This window comes from Euprymna scolopes, chromosome 8 (assembly GCF_053919585.1).
Source record: "Euprymna scolopes isolate OS-2025 chromosome 8, ASM5391958v1, whole genome shotgun sequence".
Taxonomy (NCBI): domain Eukaryota; kingdom Metazoa; phylum Mollusca; class Cephalopoda; order Sepiida; family Sepiolidae; genus Euprymna; species Euprymna scolopes.
Window position 1 is genome coordinate 13,578,074 of NC_136489.1, and position 17,124 is coordinate 13,595,197.

The 17,124-nt window shown below is 36.0% G+C and overlaps 1 protein-coding gene and 1 pseudogene across 1 annotated transcript in view; both read right to left on the reverse strand.

Moving 5' to 3' along the window:
• Positions 1-17,124, reverse strand: part of LOC145283491 (HEAT repeat-containing protein 4-like) — a 2,203,577-nt gene that overhangs the window by 1,857,746 nt on the left and 328,707 nt on the right. The gene's annotated exons all lie outside the window — the stretch shown is intronic.
• Positions 6,236-6,372, reverse strand: LOC145284228 (U2 spliceosomal RNA; annotated as a pseudogene).

Consider the following 17,124-nt stretch of genomic DNA (forward strand, 5'->3'; position numbering starts at 1 on the left):
ATGATGGATGAAGGAGAATTTTAACTCTAGTGCATTCGATGTATGTCCACATCAACGGCTGCAGGTAATGAAAGGAAAACCCATAGACATCACGTTCATCCCGGGGGCCCAAATCCTCAGCTGTCCACACCCAATCATGGTCCCACACCATTGGAAGAAAAGAAACAAAGAGGACCTCGACCGAGACATGGCATTGGGCATCATAGAACCTGTACCAGTGGGTACACCTACAACATGGTGCTCCAGAATGGTGGTTGCACCGAAAAAGGATTGGTCACCAAGGCATACGGTAGACCTACAAAAGCTCAACACCGCTACCCTACGAGAAACCCATCATACACCGTCTTCTTTCAACCAGGCATCGATGGTGCCTGCAAAAACTAGGAAAACCGTCTTGGATGCATGGAATGACTATCATAGCCTAACCCTCTCCCCATTGGCAAGAGATGCAACTACCTTCATCACGGAATGGGTAGATACCATTGTCTTCGGACACTACAAAGATTCCAAGTATCAGGAGACGCATATACACGCAGGTTCGACAATATCACTGTAGATATGCCAACGAAAACAAGATGCATAGACGACACGATACTATGGGACGACTCTACTGAAATATCATTCTGGCATACTATGGAGTACATAAATAACTGCAGCAAAAATGGTATTGTATTCAACCCCAAGAAATTTCACTTCGCAGAAAAAGAGGTGGAATTTGCCGGGTTCTTGATAATGGAAGACGGGATAAAACCCACAAAAAAAATGACTGAAGCAATACAGAATTTTCCGACACCAAAAAATATAACTGACTGATAAGATTCTGGTTTGGAGTAGTAAACCAGGTAGCTTATGCTTTTTCTCAGGCCAAAGTAATGGCCCCGTTCCGGGAGTTGTTGAAGACAAAAATTGAAAGTTCTACTGGGACAGTACACTCGATGGAATCTTCGAAGAGTCGAAAAAAAGGATCACAGAAGAGATCAAGAATGGTGTAAGAACCTTTGAAGTGAACAGACCAACTTGCTTGTCGACGGACTTCAGTAGGACAGGCTTGGGATATTTTCTTTTCCAGTGCATTTAATGTATGCCCACATCATGCCCACTGCAACTGTGCCACTGAAGCCAGACCGAAGTGTGGTGAGGACCACTGGATATTAATCCTGGCTGGCTTCCAATTTACTAATGACGCAGTGTCCCGATATATACTAGTGGAAGGAGACGCATTGGCATTAGTCTACAGACTGGAAGCATGCAGCATGTTTGTTTTGGGATGCCCAGCGCTGTTAGTCACCGTGGACCATAAGCTCTTAGTGAAAATCTTCTCGGACAAAGCTCTGGAGGACATAAAGAACCCAAGACTCTTCAACTTCAAAGAACGGTCCTTGATGTACAAATGTCGAATAAAGCATCTCCCTGGCAAACACAATGCGGCACCAGACTGTACATCGAGATGCCCAATAACATTAAGCCAGGAGGAAGCAAATGAAAAGGACATCGCACAAACCATTGATGGTGCCATAAGAGCGTCATTTAACTCCACTTTTGAGTAGGACTCCAAATTAAGGGCAATAACATGGGACAGGATTGTGGCTGCAGCTCCTACTGATGAGGAATGGCATACCCTTGCTGAATTCATGCATAAATCTCGGCACGAATTGCCGGAAACAATTCGCCGGTTTTGGCATATGAAAGAGAAGTTATATTGCTTGGAAGGGGTGATGATAATGGAAAATAAAATTCTTATACCCAAAAAACTATGTGCGGAGGGAGGTACTGGAATTGCTCCACTCGGCATATCAGGGCGTCCATGGAATGTTGGCAAACGCCAGACAACGGCTGTTTTGGCCAAGACTGAACATGAGCATTTGTCAGACAGTGCAAAGTATGCAACGTAATGGCTCCATCACAAGCTAGGGAACCCCTAATGCCGCTCTCAAACCCTGAGTTCCCATTTCAGAAGACAGTGACGGACTTTTTCGATTTACGTGGGCAAAACTACCTATCATATGCAGATAGATACATCGGATGGGTAGAAGTCACTGTGATGTCGTCCAGGAATGCCAAGGCCACATGTGATGCCCTACAAAACTGGTTTGACTCCAATGGATATAACCAGTTCCTAGATAATTGGGCATAAGGAAAGGAACATGATCGGCATATTATCCTCAAAGCTATAGGAGAGCAGAGTTGGCTATTAAAACGACACTTATTGATAGCACGGACAGTTGCGGTCGCCTATGCTATGACCAGACAGCTAGGTCCCTACTGACTCATTGTAACACTCTGCAAGACCGACATGTCTCCAGTGATGATGCTCTATGGTTGCGTGATAAAGGACCATCTCCCAGTGCTCCAGGACCAATATCGAATCCAAAAACGCTGGAGAGAAATCAGTCATTAAAGGGAACAGCGATGGCAAAAGACACATACAGAATGAAAGGGAATACAATCTAAAAAGTCACTTCAGGAACTGAAAGTTGGGGAAACAGTGCAGGTTCAAAACTAAGTTAGTCCACACCACACTGATGGGCAAAACAGTAAGGGTGATGGAAACACTGGGTAACTGGCAGTATAATGTACACACTGATGGAAGTAACTAGGTAACCCGTCGCAATTGAGGATTCCTCTGAGGAATAAACCCCATGGTAGATACCCCTTGTCATTCGATACCTGAGGAGCCACCAGGAATGTTGAATACCATAGACAACCTAACAGAGTCTGAAGTACCGGGACGATCGTCCCCCACATGTACGGATCAACACAAGCCTGAAACATCCAAAAACTCTAGCAGAACAGATGGAGGTGAATGACACAGCATCCCCTGGGATGATGAAGGTTGAGGAAGACCAACCGGTGCGTCATAGCAGAAGGGTGACGTGACCACCCAAGAACCTATTCCCACAGATATGGGGCATGTTGCACAACTACTCCAAAGCCTCAAACCATTGGACCATAACACGAGTATCTTGTGGCCCTGGGAAGGGGGAGGGCGTGTAGAGGTTGAATCGAACATAAGACGCCCAGTTACAAGACCGGAGTGGTCTTGGCATCACACCCCCATAGAAGTAGCCTAGCCCGCTGGCTACGTAAACAAGACATTCCTGGCAATTAGGGTGCTTTCAAATATACGCCATCTTACCAACACTTTACAGTAGTCGACATCATATTTGTTTTAATGTCCATTTTAGATTAAGAAATTGACTTATAAACTAAACTACCTCTGATCAGGTCTTTATTCATCTCATTTTCTTTAGAGTCCTTATTTCCAGAGTTGCATGTTTCAATAGATAGTTGGCGATATCAACATCCTCTTTCGTCCCTTTCTTTCTTTTTTCCCATGTTATCAAACAAAAGTTTGCTGGCACTCATGCACTCGGAGATTGTTGACACACATAAACAGTCTTGATTATAGAACGATCTCTGCATATCGAACAGCCTTACAGAGGAACGATAAACTTTGCAAAAATCATGAACAACGAAATGTGCAGTCACTAAATTAACTCTGTAATCACATTTAACAAAGTGTTATTCTCACACGATCGCAATGATCAACAACGCACAGGCACACATGACCTCATGCATTCTTTTTTTTACCAAAAGCTATTGTCTGTATAAAAATGTATAAATACTCTTTATTTGTTTCACATATAAAGTCTTCGAGTGTAAATAAATAAACCTGGTATAATTTTTGTTAATGTCGTCAAACATGCAAGCATACCGCAATAATTTTCTTGAATCACAATCATGTAATGGATAGTAAAACAACTTTAAATAATTATTCTAGACATAAGGTTTAATGACATTATGTCTTGTTTGTAAGAAGATATTAAACTGATCAAAACTGTTCTGTTAAGTTCGCTCTTGGATATGTATTTTCCTAATCCCCCTCTCTTTTACAATATATATATATTGGTACGGAAACATACCTTGGATCAACTGGTTGCAAGTTTAAGCAGCGTTATAGTAACCATGTTGCATCATTTAAAATAATTAGAAATAATGTGAATAATATTGATAGAACCAACCAAACTAATAACCGAATAAAGAACAACCTGAATAAAAATATGAAAATTAAAAACGATACTGCCCTTGGGGAAAGGGTCAGAGATCTCATAAGTAAAAACATAAAGTATGAACTAAAATGGTCTATTATAGGGAAAGCAAGAAAATACTAGCCATCAAAATCAGGTAGGTGCGGCTTATGCATACTAGAATCTTATCATATTTTAATGACAAACGACAAATTACTGAACTCACGCAAAGAAATCATCCAAGGATTTCTGCATAAAAATAAATTCCTGTTATCTAAACTTAATCCAGACTAAATAAAAATAGGTTTGATGCAAAGTATTCTATAAAAAAAAAAACAAAAAAAACTAAGACCAGAGATAATGTAAAATTAAATTATAATGATAATAGATAAAGAGGAATACCCACAATAAATGAATAATTATAATACAAGATAGAATTACAGAAACACCTAACTTGGTTTAATGTAGTATTTTAAATTCCTAGTGAACCTAGAGCTTATATAATTTTTAAATCCTTCTATCGTCACAATGTTTTTAGAAGTGATTTAGATCTAAAGGTTTTTATAGACGTAAAAAAGAAAGTTTTTATTGTTTTACTAAGTGTAATATAATCTCCCGTTTTTTTTAAAACCGCAAATCCATGTTATTTTTGTCAGTTCCTTAACTCATTATTATAATCGTTAGCTTCATACTTCTCCAACTTACTAATTTATCACATTTTATTTTTTACATGTAAATATTATCAAGTTCTAACTAGACGTAAATAACAAGTTTTTATTGTTTTACTAACTTTCACAGAATCCCCCATTTTTTTTAAAACCTCAAATCCATGTTTAATTGTACATATTCTATCCTGGATCCTGAATTCAGGGTTTGATCGATTTCTCATTCGTTCCACGAACCCGTGAAATCTAAATAAAAGCTAAAATTAAATTAGAATATCCTTAAAAGTGAGACTAATTTAAAATAGTGCCCCCAAAATAGACTAAAAACAAAGTTATAGGAAGATGTTCTTGACTGTAAGGGTTGTACGAAACTAAAAACTAAGTATAAATATGAGCTCCATTTGATATGGAGGGAAAAAATAAACGTATTCACAACGGATTTAAGAACTAGTTGGGAATAGTTGTAAGCGTCTCTGAGGAGTGACTAGATGGAAGATTTACAGTTCTATGGACGAGAGGTAATTGTCCATCCTTTCACGAAACAGCTGTAAGAGCTTAACGCCAAAATAGGTGAATTTCTATTCATGTAGGTTGTGATTTTATTCAATTGATGTATATATATATATATATATATATATATATATATATATATATATATATATATACTGATCTGATCAGGTCTTTATTCATCTCATTTTCTTTAGAGTCCATTTTTATTGCTACTTACTATGTTTACTTTGGTTTTCTGTGAATTAGATCTATTACCTTAACTCATAGATTTATAATTGACGTCATATCTCCAAACATCAATTAAAGCATAAAAATATAATAAACTTAAAATAAATGAATGGGTGAAGATTATTAATACTTTGGGAATTATTTTTATGGTCTCAAACAATTTATTTTTCTTTAACTGCCTATTGGCATTAAAACGAATTTAATATTTAATACTAGAATTTGAGACAAGAAGGCAAAAACTGGAATAAAACTAATATTTATATTTAAAACAAATTCATCTTTGACAAATCCAAGTAAACTAAGAATTTCTCCTGATGCCAAAGTCACCAGATCTCCCGCCATTGATGACTTGTTCTCCGTTATTTTGTGTAGTTTTAGGAGGTTCACTTTTTCAGGATTTTAGAAGGAGTTGGGTTACTGCTAATAGCTTGAGGCGCCCCTACTGGTCTTTCTTGAAGGTGCTAGCTGTGAGACAAACACCAAATAAGTCGGCTAATCTTACTATAAAACTATTGTTATATTTAATCATAACAAGGCCGATAACCATTAGTTGCGTGCTCTCGTGTAATGAATGAATGCGTGAATGTAGGATTGGCATGAAATTCTTAAAGATAAACTTAAATGACTGAAAAATGGGCTAAAATGACTTAAATAAAAAGGAAATGACTTAAAATTACTTTAATCACCTTAAGGATGAATTGAATGACCTTAATAATGACTTGAATGCTTAAAAAATAATTAGAATCCTTCAAAAACAACTTGAATGATCTGGAGAATGACTTGAATGGATTTGAGTGGTTGTAAAGTGGGTGATCATTTTACATTAAATTAACACAGAAAATTGATCCCCCACTTTATATCACAAAGTTACAAACATAAGTACAGCATGTAGTAAAAACAGATACTACACTTTGATCTTGGCCAAAAGGCCAAGAAAAGGGAGTATTTATTTGCTCCCCCACCGAGCAAATTAGGCACAAGGCCGATTTTTAAAGTGAGGAGTGAATGGGGAAATGCGGACCAGCTCCCCGGGGAGTAGGGGAGCTGGATAGTGACAATTGGTATGAGGGGTTGCCCCTACATTGACCAAGGTCTTATATATGAGGTTGCCCCCACATATGGTCGTTGCTTGCAGTATCTGTTCCGGCAGATACTACATTTTGATCTTGGCCAAAAGGCCAAGAAAAGCTTAAAAATCTAAGAACAGCATCTATTAACAACAGACCTTTGATCTCAACCAAAAAGCCCAAGCACAAAAGTGTTGCGGACATACCGACAGACAGACCGACCGACCGAGTTATATAGTCACTTGCACGCGACTAAAAATGTAAATACCTCCCCGGATTTTGCTTCTCACTAAAGAATGGTGCTTTCACTTTTATTCTAAAGGTAAATGCTGCTAGAGCAAAAATGACAGCCATCCAACGGAAGAAAAGCTTAGAAATTCATTGCTTCAACAGTAGAGGAAGTATTTTGCCTGCAAAGTTAATGATTGGAATAATAAGTATGGCTCCAGGTTGATTCAGACAAGTTTGCTGAGTCTAAGTGGTTGTCAGGTCTGAAAATTTTGTGAACGTAAAGAGATGATTAAACTATTTAAGAATAGACAGAAGTTCAACATATTCAGAACCAAGTGAAAATTAGCTGAACGCTAGACAGTCAATTCAAAAATATATCTCTATTTAGAAAAATTTTAAGTGTGAGCATATGTTCATATATTTATATGTACAGGATTCACACCTTAACTAAGTGTCCTATCATTATGAATTTTGAAACATAATTGCTAGGTTTAAAGTGTACTAATTCAGGAAATTTTTAGTAGAATTTAGTTTTCCGCAAAGGGACAGAGAATGAATAAAAGCCTTTTGTAAAAATGTTGATACCTCCAATTTTTGTGTGGCTTTAACAATAGCTATTATGCATAAATTAATAAATATTCCCCAAATTTAAGTTTCTTTGAAATATTTTTAGGAGGTTTTAGAGAAATAATATAGACAGTACCTGTCATCTGAAAATCAAAATATTTCAGAGTTGCATTAAATTTAATACATTAATTAGATATCAATGAACCAAAATTCCCTGAATTTAAATCTCCTGTTAAGGCATCTTACATTTTTGTATATTTTCTGGAAACACGGTAGGCGGTAGTTTCGTGCTAAGCAAAAACACGGACACAATGTACAACCATTCCGTTTTCAGATGTATACGATTATCGCCCTTATTTCCAGAGTTGCATGTTTCAATAGATAGTTAGCGATATCAACATCCTCTTTCGTCCCTTTCTTTCTTTTTTCCCATGTTATCAAACAAAAGTTTGCTGGCACTCATGCACTCGGAGATTGTTGACACACATAAACAGTCTTGATTATAGAACGATCTCTGCATATCGAACAGCCTTACAGAGGAACGATAAACTTTGCAAAAATCATGAACAACGAAATGTGCAGTCACTAAATTAACTCTGTAATCACATTTAACAAAATGTTATTCTCACACGATCGCAATGATCAACAACGCACAGGCACACATGGCCTCATGCATTTTTTTTTACCAAAAGCTATTGTCTGTATAAAAATGTATAAATACTCTTTATTTGTTTCATATAAAGTCTACGAGTGTAAATAAATAAACCTGGTATAAATTTTTGTCAATGTTACAATCATGTAATGAATTGTAAAACAACTTTAAATAATTATTCTAGACATAAGGTTTAATGACATTATGTCTTGTTTGTAATCTTTGTAAGAAGATATAAAACTGATCAAAACTGTTCTGTTAAGTTCGCTCTTGGATATGTATTTTCCTAATCTCCCTCTCTTTTACAATATATATATATATATATATATATATATATATATATATATATATATATATATATATATATACACAAACACTGATCTGATCAGGTCTTTATTCATCTCATTTTCTTTAGAGTCTATTTTTATCGCTACCTACTATGTTTACTTTGGTTTTCTTCTGTGAATTAGATCTATTACCTTAACTCTTCTACATCTTCTGATCTAAAAACATCCATCGATTCTTTCAACATAGGGACATCCTCGAAGTCTCCTCTTCTACACCACATTTCCTTATACGGTTCACATTTAAGCTTCCTCGGAAATTAATCAAACTAAATATGTATTTAAGACGCACATTACATGTCTCTCTTTGTCTTATTTTTCTCCATACAACGTATGTCCTCAAATTCCACTAACCCGGTCGCACTTCCATAAATAATAATACAGTATACACATGTCTGATAGACACTTCTCTTGATCGACAGCGCTTGTTGCAAAAATTATCATTCACTACTAACTATTACAATCACACTAGAACTTTTTCCACTCTGTTATCCAGTTGTATCACTAAAGTTACAAAACTTTTTGACAACCGCAATAGCTTCACCATCCAGATACAAAGAGGTTGAACAAAATAATGGAAAACCTTGGTGCAGTCATGTCAGCCCTCTTGTGAAATCCAGCCGTATAAATTTTTTGGCAAACAGTGTTTGTTGAAAAAAGATTAATTTTAGGTACCGTGGTTTTTTGCCTTTTCTTTACAATCCTTGCAAGATCTCTACGATTTTTCAGACAGCCGTATGCCATTTTGTTTAGAGAAGGATGCTTTCCTTTTTTTCATAGGCTATTGTCACCTGTGAGAGAGTTCCCCTCGATACGGCCACTATCTCAACCGCTTTCGTTACAATAGAACCAACAATCTTTGGAAATCTGACAGATCTCTTATTTTAATTTTTCTCACTACTTTGCACTGTCTGAAATAAAAAAAATAAATTCATCTAATTTAATAAAGAGAACAATTGCCATAAATATAAAAAATGGAACCAAAATTTTGGTAATTTTTTCAACTTTTATAGGCGTTTTAAAATGGATGTAAAATTCACAAGGCGTTTTATCTTCACCGTCTTACAGTTCTTTTTCTCAACTCATCAATATATTAACTGAACTTCTTGTACACCAGCTCGAAGGTTTAGTCACATACTATTGTAGGGAAATGCGTGACTTACCTAACAAGCACGTGTGCCTAATTCAACGGGTCGGTCGTGGAACGAAATGAATGAAGAAGGAAGAAACAAAAACAGAAGAAATAACACTCAAGTTATTGAACTATAACTATTTAAGATACATCGAATATCCTAACTCTTAATCCTGTTACGATTTTCTTCGAAGTCAACCATATGTAAGCATCTTCATCTATGAAAATCAAGTGAGATATATAAATATATAAATAAAGCTTACTTCCGTTTGTAAATGTAACTTATCTCGGCTAATAATAATTAAATATAAATTAAATTAAGCAAAACTGAAATAAAGCAACTTTTTTATTGCATTTTCACTCCAAACAAGGCACAGTGCAGTTGGGGAAGCAGGAATCCAGAGTTTAGCATTTCTAGGGAAGAAACTATTGGAGTAGAAAGCTTTCTGGCATCTGGATATCTCTACTGTATAGGAGTGGGATTTTGCTGCTTTTCGGGTTTGTCGGGAGTATTAACGTCAAGGGAGTGCAACGGCTTGTAGTTCGTCGGAGAATCTACCATTAAAATACTTGTAAAACAGGCAGAGGGATGCAACACTTTATCGATGGTAGAAAGGCTGAAGCTTAGCTGACAGTTCGGGACCTATTAGGTTGGTGACTCTCTTTTGAACCCTGCCCAGGAGAGAGAAATGTGACAATATATATAAAGGTACATGATACTTTCAGGTGTAACTAATTTTAACCATGGTAGAGAGAGCCAACTTTCCTCGCAGCAGCCTCAGCAATGCCCTCGATGTATCTGTTCCAACTCATGTTCTCTGTGACTGTAAAGCCGAGGAGTTTGAATGAAGTACTTTCAGGCAATGTGTCTTTGGTCATAGCTATTGGTGGTTGGGAAGGCTTCTTGTAATAATTGAACGAAACAAGCTTAGTCTTGGTAGCATTGAATGTTATCCAGTTTTGTCTCCATTCAACTATAGACTGGAGGTCTTCTTTAGGGTTATCGCCATTGCCTTAGATATTTGCTCATTCATTTTACCCATGTGCCTGTTACAAAGCGTGATGTCATCAGCAATTATACCCATCTCAGAGACAATTTTACGTTTATGAATATCAGGAATAATAAATGTCCAAGGATCAACCCTTGAGGTACACCTGCATTTATATCATATTTCTTTGACGTATGACCATTGAGGACAACCTGGATTCTTTTTTTTATTTAAGAAAGATTTAATTATATTAAGTATTCGTCCAGTAATATTATAGGATCTGATTTGCCTGAGAAGACCATCGCGCCATACCCTGTCAAAAGCCTTAGATAAAGAAGGTGAAGGTAGGGTTATGCTGTATTTTACCCTTTATCCAGTGCATGGCATATAAGTTCAGAGATTACAGTTAAGGTATCTGCAGTAGAACGGGCTTGCTTAAATCCATATTGTTGGTTGGACAGAAGGGTAGCAACTGTAAGCTATTGGACTAGAGCTTGCTTAATTATGGACTCAAATATTTTAGCAAAAAGAGAGAGGACACTACTAAGATGATAATTTAATGAGTCAGTTCTTTTACTAGAATTCTTGTAAACTGGTACCACAGAAGCAGTTTTCCAGCAGTCAGGAAAGTATGATTCGTTGAGGCATTTGTTGAAGAGTTTGAGGAGAACTGGAGCAACCTCAGCGGAGCATATTTTTAATAGTACAGCTGGGATGATATCAGGTCCAGATGGTTTTGAGGTGTCTAGGTTTTTTATGATATCATTCACTTTAGAAAGAGCGATTTTCAGATCACCTAGTATGGTTTCTGTCCGCAAAATCAGGAAGGGAGTGGATTGCTGTGTCCAATGTGGAGTTTGAGGCAAACCATCTGGCAAGCATGTTAGCTTTCTTGGTTGCCGTGCAAGCAACTTTATTGTTGAATACCGCTAAACAGAAAAATGTAAGGAACTCTATAAATTTGTAATAACTCAGACCTTATTATTAATTATTTAATGTAATATGTAAATGAGCTAACTTATTTGATGTAGATTTCTTTGAATACATAGTATATACATAGAAATATCTTGCCTACTGCATATGCACATATCATTATTTAGTCATGATAATGTCACAAATCAAAATGTGGTGTGGAGATAAGATAATATTTAGTGGTGCCCTCGCGCAAGGCATAGCACTCAGAAACCACTATACTAGGTTTATGGTGAAACCATGGGAAGCAGTTTGTTGGATGTTTGATCCCAGCAGATGAACTGGCCAGTTTAAGTCAATGATAAAGCAGCGCTCTAGTGCAACAAAGAACTACTTTGTTGTGGACGAAATAAAGCTATCAAAAGCTCCAAGAAAACTAATACATAAATTAAATGCTTAAAATGCATGCCAAGAGAAATACGGAACTAAGGTAATGCAATCATATAAATCTCGCATAACATTTTGTGAACTTGCACGCACATGTTAGCAGCTGAACTCGCCAGTTTGTTAATGGTGGAACTTTCTAGCTTAACAAAGATATGTACTGCCTTGTTTATAAGGGTCGCATTCATAGACAAAATGATGCTATCAGAAGATGACTCATACACAAATTAAACGCTGAAACTACATTCTTTAGTCCTCACATTCCATGAACAATGTTTCTGACAAAGAGGGACGAACTGTTGCTTTCATGATCAGAATCTATTCCTTCTAGCCTTTATCATTGGCAAGTTTGTAACCTTGAGCTAGTATTTTTTTAGCTTCTTACATCAAGTGTCTTCATTCTTTATCTGAAGGGATTTCCATAATTATATATATAAGTGATCTTGTCTCCATGTGTGAAAAGGCTCTCCCAAACGCCTCTCTGAATATTTGATCTCTAGACTTGAAACTTGATTTGGACCTGTCGAACAATTTAGATTTTGTTTTAGCCTGTAAAAATATCTGCTAAAAAAAATAAAAGCAAGAAAAAAAAAAAAAACTGTTGACCTTGGCAGTAGTAAGTCGAAGTAATTTGTTACTCATGCTGTTAATTTTATACATGAGCAAAATTAAACATTCATAGGTTAATTTTTAATTTTTCCATTTATCGGTAGCTCAGACACTATTGACGAAGACTGGAGTGCTAAACATTTTGGTTTCAATTCTAGTGGATGGCACCAAAGTCATATTTTTGTTTCTATACCTTTTGAAATCATTCCTATATATTGGATAATAATCAATAGAGAATTGACGATAATAATAATAATAACAATAATAATAATAATAGAGAATTTATAATAATAAATACGAAATCTGCATGAAATAAAATATAATATTGATGCATATTTTATGACTGGATAACGCCAGGCGGTCTGTTAGATAAAAGCTATATTTTCCCTCTGTCTGGGGAACGGTCTCTATCAAACTCCTCACTAATTTTTGGCCTACAGATTTGAAACTTGATATATAGAAAATTTGCATGTGGGGAACAAATTCGATTTGGTCTTAGCAGGTAAAAATAGCTGCTAAGGGAGCAAAATGGAAAACAAGTGGAACTTGGCAGGCGTAAGTCAACTTAAAGTGCTTTTGTATGCATGTACAAATATACATGTTAAAACGGTAAATTTTTCACGTTTTCTTATCAATCTGAGGATAGCTCAAACAGTAACGGGTAAGGTTGGAGCTCTAAATATTTTGGTTTCGATTCTAGTTGAAAGTCATTTTTTTGTAACTTTTGAAATCACTACTATATATTGGGTAATGTAATAATTGGGAAAGAATTGACTCTAGTAATAAATATGAAACCTGCATTAAAATAATCATATTTATGACTGGGCAACCCCGGGCGGCCTGCTAGTATTTGCTATAAAAGCAACACTTTTGTGTCGATGACTTAATTTGAACAGCCACTCTACGTGATCACGACTCGAGTAACTTTGCATAAACAAAAATGCGGTAATGGATGTACATTCTTTCATTAGTTAAGTGATATTTACCATTCGGTGATGGGGGGGGGGGTAGTAGCAATACAATGATCTATTTCCACGCTTTCATCATTCCTTTCTTTTCTTTATAGATCTTTATGTGTCCATTTGGAATTGTATCGATGTGCTCACCATTCTTTGAGAAGCGAGTCGTTTTTCTGTCGCCAGACAAGTTGGTTGTTTTTGTTTCTCCGGCATGTCAATCACTTTCAGGTTATGTAATGCCAGCTTTAATCATTTCAATAGAAGTTTTTATGTACAGATGATTTTATTTTGCAGACATCTGCACTTTCCGGCCTTTGGTCGAGCATCAAAGTGTGGTAAAGTAAGACACAGGGGCAGTTTTATTTTTTAATTATATTTCTTGTTCCAATTGTGATCCAAATCCATTTCCCATGATATTGCTTCTAGACGATACTTAAAATACGAAGCTTAATCAAATAATCTTCATCAATTGACTAAATTCTATCCAAATATGAAATATTTTGAATTTTCAAAATATTTTGGTCGGCCCGAATTCACTGGATAACACTTACTTTTTGAAAGTTGTTTAGGTTTCTATAAATGCTGAAGTTGTTTAGGTTTCTATAAATGCTGAATGTATTCTGGCATCCGTATCTTTCTATCAGGTAAGGTTTTGTGTTCTTGATTTGCAAAAAATCAGATCTTGTCACAAAATCGAATACATTTTTGTGAACACGTATCATTCTAAATATGTTTTTAAAAATAAAAAAATGTTTTGCCAATAATATCTGTAGATTACCTGATAAAAACATCGATTACTGTAAACTGAATGGTGAGCAGTGATAAACGTAAGTTGTATGCAAATTGTATGTAAATTGCTGCTTCACCATTGTTCAAATTTTATGGCTTGAACTTCCGTTTTATCAAACTCCTTGAATACTCAACAACAGGGAGATCTCTCTTCAGATTCCACCAGTACTCAGCCATCATGACTGTTTCCAATATCTAGTTTCTCTCTCTCTCTCTCTCTCTTTCATGTTCTGATGGAATCTCTCCCCTTGCCCGTCACCCACTGAATCCAGGTTCTCAGGAAATCGACCCATATGTGAAAATAATAGCAACCCAGGTTGCTGAAAGTAATTGACAAGTTCTGCATAGTTTCTGATCTCAAAGTTGCCAACAAACTTCTTCAGTACCAGAACAAATACCTTCCGCGTTGCCAGTTTCACTTTATTGAGTTTTCAAACTCTGGATCTGCCGAATCTGAAGACAATCAAAGATGTCAGCTTTCAACTTCTGCATGGTCAATCCTGAAAAACCTGGCACAATTACATAAAACAGCCACCATCCTTGTCCAGTGTCTTGGTGAATCTCTTGATTAAGCTGAACTTGATGTGCGGCGGTATCCCATCTCTGTCTACTAGAGAGTTGTTGATGACATTCCTTCCTTTGCAAAGAACCAATTCCTCCCACACAGGCCAATACTTCTTGGTGTATGCTGAGCATCAATCTTTGGAAGATTTTGAGGTTTTATTACTTCAAACTAATGCCACTTTTAGTCACTTAAAACTATCAAACCTGAATACTTCTTGTCATAAAAACAATCACTTCCAATCAAAACATGGCATTTTACTCCAAACTTCTAAAATGCTTCACATATGAATACATGTGAACAAAAACGTAAAAAAAGGACATGTCATAGCACATGAGGTTTTAGAAAATGACATGTGGTCAAAAACTTGTGATTTTTGGGATTCAGCGCATGAGATTCGTCTTAAATTAGTTAACAAAACACAGACAATAAATTTGTGGTTGATCACTTACCTATATAAATAATACAGCAGATGTATGTGCGTGTGAAAATATTTAACGGATAAAATCTTAAGCTACTGGTTACATAGCACTGAAATTAACAGGAAATAGTAATAATACACAAAGAACGGTTTATAAAAAATAACATTTTTATTTGGATGTATGAATAACACGTACAAAAATATGTCGACAAGTTGAAATGCAAAATGTTCATTTCAATTTGCAAACATATTACTATTACTTTTGCGCATGCACAAATTCATAACTTGAAGTAATTTAATTTTCAATATTTCGTATCTATCTGTAAATAGCTCAGATGATAAGGAATGTGGCTGGAGCGCTAAATACTTTGATTTCAATTCTAGCTGATAGCACTCAAGTCATTTTTTTACTTAAAATTAGTTTTATATATATATATATATAAATGTTAGAGAATGGATCAAGAGAGAGAGGGGGAAATGTGTAAATTATATTAAGACACGTTGACTGGAAGTCAGGGTCAGCTGATCGAATTGCATGTTAGTCACATGATCAGGTTAGCTGAATCGTAGAGATTTGGTTTAGACTTAGAAGAGGACGGACGGCTTCACCGTTGTCGCCTCCCCTTCACTGGGAGGGACGCTGACGTGTGTAGAACAGAACAACACAGGCCAGAGATTCACTTTCCATCCTCTGCGAGACATCTGGAAAGTGAAATAAACTATAAAACTAATTCCTTGTCTTGGAGTGATTGAATCTTCGCCCAAAACAGGTACCAAGTCTCCCCTCCAAGACGAGATGATTCCAGATGGACCAACATCCAAGATGCAGAAGGTATATTAAAAAATACATGTACCACGCACACACGCAACGGCATATGAACATATCATTTAATAGACTGGACTACTAGACGATCACATAACGTTAACACTGATTAGACGATCACACATGATCCCCCCTATTAGAGATAACAACGCAACATACATATACATATATATAATATTCAATAGATTTATCTGTAATAATAAATAAAAAATCTGCATGAATTACAATATATTGAAGCGTATTTTGTCTGATAAAATCCTTCAAAACACCTCAAAATAAATTAAATTTAAGGAACATTATCCAATTGTTATTGAATACCTTTTGTTTAAATTTTACAAAAATCGGAAGTACCTGAATTTAAACAAAGGTCTTCCATCTCCTCTTTGCCCCTTTTGCATTAAATAAAATTAAATGTAGCCAACACTATTAATCCTTATGCATAGAATCTTTGGTCTAAGCTTCATAATGATCAGTTAATTAGTTTAAGAGTGAATCTTACACAAATATATAGAAGATATTTTTGCTATGTTTTGCTATCTCTGCTTAGACCAGATTTTATACTGACATGAGCATTCTCATGACAGTTTTCTGAGCTTTACTTCTTTCATGCTGGCTTATGACACATTGGAAGCAGATGTTTTGTTTGTGACACCATCATCATTATCATAAGCATTGCTGTACAAGGGTCAACCGGCTCTTTATGTCCGGTTTAATATTTTAAAAAATCCCCCTTTTCCTAGATGCCTTCACTATAACTGAGGAAATCTATCTAGCCTCCCACTGTGTACTAAACCACAAAATATTAAAGGGATGGATGGATTATTTAACCAGAATATCAACCTTTGTGGGTCATTTAATACTGAGGAGGTTATTTTGTTATGTTTGTTTGTTGTTTATTAGGTAATTTGATTTTGCTGGAAAGGTTGTTTGGTTGTATTTTGTTTGTTATTTGGGTTTTAACTTTTTCTGAAGTGGTTATTTGGTTATGTTTGTTTGTTGTTTATTAGGGTTTTAGATTTTGTTATGTACTCTTGTTTCTCTTAGCAATTTCAGGATATTGCCAGGGTCCACTCCGTGAAAAAGATCTTTTAGACTACCTTCACGGTAGTACCTCATTCGTATCTGCTGGAGATCCATGCAGTCTATCAGGATATGTTTCACCGTGTAAACCTCATGACATGACACACAGAAT